The 5215-nt window shown below is 39.6% G+C and overlaps 1 non-coding gene across 1 annotated transcript; it reads right to left on the bottom strand.

Moving 5' to 3' along the window:
- Nucleotides 1–3114: 3114 nt before the first annotated feature.
- Nucleotides 3115–3186, bottom strand: Trnap-ugg (transfer RNA proline (anticodon UGG)). Its single transcript has one exon. It is a non-coding gene; the product is annotated as a tRNA-Pro (tRNA).
- Between the last annotated feature and the right edge of the window lie 2029 nt (nucleotides 3187–5215).

Here is a 5215-nt window from a genome sequence, read left to right as displayed (position 1 = left end):
TGTAGTGCCAAACGCGGCGGGTCGCTGGTGGTCTGCGACGTTGGCGTCGGATAGGCACTACACTACTGACCAGGCAATGGTCGGACGTTCCGAGAGGGGCGTCGACAAAGACCTGGTAACCATCGGGATGTGTAGTCCGCAGAAGATCCAATAAGGACGGCATGTGGCTATCCACATCCGGGAGCCGCGTTGGCGACTCAACCAATCGGGACAGACCATACGCCAATGCAAAATTATGCCCAGATCGCCTTGCGTAGTCTATGGTACGTGATCCAAGCCATTCGGCATTGTGCCCGTAGAAAACACCCAAGACTACTATTTCAGCGGAGGGGATCTGTGCAAGTACGTCGTCAATTGCCGCTCGAACGCAGCCCATGAGATGATCGGTTTCTGCGTTACCATTATGGGACCTGTAGACACACGCATAGATGCGGACGCGGTCCTCTAAATCTACGCGGAGCCAGAGAGTGGACATGTCCCTACCCTCAAAATTGCCGAGACGGCGACAGCAGATATCCTCGTTAACGTACACACATACCCCGGCATGAGGCAAAAAATTGTGCTCAATTTTGTACCCGGGGTACGTTAAATATGACGTATCACTAGGTCGAGATATCTGCGTCTCAGTAAGGAAACACAAGGCCGGCTGCGCCGTCTCAAGGTGGTGGTGGACGGCGTTTAAATTGGAGTGAATTCCCCTGATATTGCAAAAGTCCACGTTGAGTGTGGAGCGGGGTGCCGTGGTGATACTGCCTCGTTTGTCCTTGGTCATGCGCGGTTCTGTGCCCTCCCCAGAATACGAAGGGCAGCCCGAGCTAGAGTGCCCGGGGAGGGATTCTCCAACTCTGGTAGAGCCGGTACCCTCCTGGGGTAAAATATTTTTTAGTACCGCTGTCATATTCGGGTGGAGGGGGGGGGGGGGGGAAAGGCCACCGGTATTCGACACTAACCTATGCGAAACATAGCGGCACTAGGCCGCTACTTCACGCCCGTATTCTGTGCGAGTGTGGTAATTAACCCGGACGAGTCTGGCCCGATTGTGCTGACGTCAAAAGACGGCAGCGTGACTCTCCCACTTCTAAAAAGCTCTTAGTCGCCTCTTACGACACCCATGGGCCTGGGACTCCCCTATTCTTTTTACGCCCCGGGAAAAGTACAAACTTAATACATAACAACCGAATTAAATCATAATTCTGTCTTACGAGTTTGAATCAGAGTATAAGTCTTAGATTGTAGAACGTTCTCGATTGATCTGTATCGTCGTTATGGAGCAGTTAATGATATGCTTACAATATTTTTATGCAAGCATCGAAGATCTTCCCTTTGAGGTTTCGGAGGGATTTCAACTTCCTTTTATGTTCGTTTATTTCTTTGAAACATTTTATTTCTACCAATTAACTCGAGAAAAAGTGTAACGGCTTACGAAACCAAATAACGTCAGATATTATTGGAATAGAATTGGGCTCACTTGATGGTAGAGCAGCTAATTCAATTACAACTAACTTATCCGTAGGTACCTTCATCTGGAATTAATCTTTAGTACAATAAGAAAAAACCATTATACAGTTTCTTAATTTTGTACAATTTAACTGAACACAATATAACTTATTATAATTTAAAGTTAACCTTCATTATCATAGGTGGCTGTCATTAAACTGATTCGCTCTATCCTTTCGTTTAAGTAAATACTGGATCACGAAACGATAGTGTGTGTAACTATTTGAAATTAATACATTTTTTATTTATACAAATACGGTAGGTCAAAAATAAAATAATAATAATTATTAAATCGTTACGTTTTAATGATTGCGTTCAAATTAAATTATGTGTATTTTATTCACGTTTCGAATATTTTTATTGTGTATGGTGATTGTGTAAAGATGAGTGGGTGTGCGAAAGGTTTTTTTTTTCGCCCAGACAAAGGGAATACCTCCGGGATAACGACGGGAGGGAGGTGGTGAATGCTCATGTATACCAACGCAGCCTATATCTGCGTTGGTTATGTGGGACTCACGTAAGAACCTAAGTGCCTACCCACCAAACACCACCTGAGGTCGGCTTTGGGCAATGTGCCCTCTAAGCCTTCATCTGAAGCGACCATCTCATGGGGAAGAGAGGCCCAAGCGGTTCTTCATTGGGAGTATCCGGTGGCGTCGCATAGTAGGGGTAATCTAATTGGGATTTAGTGACATCAGAAGGATGATCACAAATGGGAGGTGAGACATGTAGTCTCACCTCCCATTTGTATCTGGTACCTGGCAATCAACATGGCTAACCAGACGAAAGTTTTATAGAGGAGATAGAGCCTGTTATATGAGATGAATGATACGGATATTTCACTCGGACCGCGATATGAGTGTGAAAGGTGATTTGAGTACTGTATTTGTGTACCCGATGGGAAGTTATGCGGTTGTCCCTAGCGATCAAATATAACATCGTGGTTATGAAATTTTTAAATTTTTCCAAAACAATATGTAGTCTTTGCTCATTCTCTTACCTCACGTCATGTCTAAACTGAATTATTACATCAACTGTTTTAATCTTCTTGATCAGGCTTGTACAGTATAATATATGAAGCACAGTGCTTGGAAATATACGCCTTGATTACGTATTTCAAACAATAATTGTTGCAAACAATCGCAAACAATCGTGTTAAAAAATTATACAATTCGACAAATTATTTTCATCGTTAAGGACGAAGGAACACACAAGTCCACTATAAAGCCTAGTTGATAGTAATTATGATATGCCATAATCATATTAATAAGGGATGAAAACGAGTAATACGAACAACTGAATAAAACAAATCACACTCATTTTATATATATTATAGGCTGCTAAAAAAATAAGTTATGAGCAAATGTGTGAGATAACGGATATGTATGTTTATACTTTTTTCAATTATTAAAATTCTAATGAAAAATAAAAATTTAAATGTATTTTTTCGACACAAAATTATGCATAAAAATCCATTATATACAGTATTGACTAATGGATCAAAGTTGCCATAATAGCGGGAAAAGATCCATTAGTGGATCATAGTGGACAAAGGACAATCCTGTGGAAACTGGGTTATCACTGTGAAGAAAACTTTACAATACATAAAAAAAAATTGGGCTCGTCCGGGATTTGAACCCGGGACCTCTCGCACCCAAAGCGAGAATCATACCCCTAGACCAACGAGCCAGCTGACGATGTTGACTTAAGCAGCCTTCGCCTCAACATGTAACTATACGTCTCAAAAAACTTAAAAAACAAGTATTAAATGAAAGTCTATTCTAAGCAGATCATCGTAAAGTATGTTATTGTGTGAATATAAGTTTAAATGTGAAAGTAGACGGCTATGAAAAAGTCACGTAATTCGCTGATAACATGTTTATGGAAAGTTTTAATAATAAATTTTTAATAATATGTATACATATATTAAATCATTTGTTTCTACAGTTAGTTAGAAGCTGCATCCTGGTTACCATCAAAAAACGCGACTTTACTGCCCACTTCGAATTGTATTGGTACCAGGCGGACATAGGTGAAGAAGAGATAAAAATCTGTTTGCAATGGATGGAGATCGCCTTACGTTATTTCCTGACGTCATGCTCAAGAATGCCAGCGTAAACTTTGTAAGTACCAGGTAAACATAAATATTATAGTGGTGATAGTTGTGTTTAGTAATAGCGATGGAGATATTTAGGTCTAAAAAACGCAGTTATTATTTTTAAAGATATTAAGGACCTGAAATGACTATGCAACGATATTCATTTCACAGTTTCGCTGGAAGAAAGAGACGAGAAAAAATCTGTATTGTTTAATGACTTGCAAAATCAGGGAAATCACAACAGCTGCCCTTCCCCGGACAATAAAAAGAAAAGGGAAGTCCCAGGCCCAAAGGTGTCTTAAGAGAGGACTAAGGGCATTTCCCAGTGGGAAGTTCCTTTGCACGGGATGCCGGCTAGATTATGAGTGCCACAACGGTGCCTGGTAATGTGTAACCATTACTGTGTTTTGGTCTGAAGAGGCTGTAGCTAGCAAAATTACTGGGCAATTGAGACTTAACATCTTATGTCTCAAGGTGACAAGCGCAATTCTAGTACCGCTCAGAATTATTGAGTTTTTCAAGCATCCCGAGCGGCACTGAAATGTAATGGACAGGACGTACCAATTACCATCAGCAGAATGTTCTGCTCGTCTAGTCTCTTGTCATAGAAAAAGGTTGCCATCATTATTTTAAACTAATACAAACTAAGAACGAATTTATTTCACTATTTCAGCTTGGTAACGAAATAGCCCGCGCGGTTGGCGTGTGAATTAAGATCCAGCTTTAAACTAAGAAATAGAGGAATTAAAACAACATAAAATGAACAGTAACTGGAAATTAAACTTTAAAGCGCTCCGTTTTCAAGAAATATACTAGAGCAAAGTTATTTAGAGAATAATTTCCAACAACGCGGAGTTACTTTAAATGATTTAACAATTAAATTTATTTAATATTAGATTGCATAGAATACCTTTATATTAATAGTGTCTAGCTTAGAGCGTTATAGCATTAATTTTAGCCCCTTAAGTTAACCGAAATTAAATCGAGTATGGCTATGTCTTGGCATGACACCTTTTTTTTAACGAAAAATATCTATAATGATGGAGTCGCTTTTAAGGTTGAATATTAACCCCCTTATTCATAATGGTCCGCTGACTTTAAACAGCCGCAAAGGAGTGTTTTTTCTCATTCTGACTTAGGTCAATACAAGAAGACAGAGGGTGAGCAATGCTTTAAGTTAGCAGACTATTATGAATAAGGGGGTAAGACTAAAATAAGATGGTCTTCGTTCTAAATACAATATCTGTAGTTTTTCATTCGTTATATCTCTTGGTACAAATACAAAAGGCGTGGCTCGTCGTAAACAAAATTATGAGCTAACTATATAAATATAAGGTAACAAATTACTTATCTTAGAGCGAAACTTAAAGGCCGGTATCGCATCTGTTGACCCCTAGTGTTACGGATGTCCACCACTTGCCATCATGTCAGCCTCTTCCCCATTTTCCTCTTCTTATATAAAAAAGTGACACCACATTTGATTCTCAGATAATCCGTTTTGTAATTGGTACAACGGTATAGATATTTTCGTTACCTTTCAGACATGCTACAAACCTTATGCAGCTTAACAAAAATAAATGCAATCATTTAAAAATATCAAGAAAACATATAAAGTTCAAA

This window comes from Leptidea sinapis, chromosome 18 (genome assembly GCF_905404315.1).
Source record: "Leptidea sinapis chromosome 18, ilLepSina1.1, whole genome shotgun sequence".
NCBI lineage: Eukaryota > Metazoa > Arthropoda > Insecta > Lepidoptera > Pieridae > Leptidea > Leptidea sinapis.
Note: the sequence above shows the minus strand (reverse complement) of the source record. Positions and strands in the feature narration are given on the sequence as shown.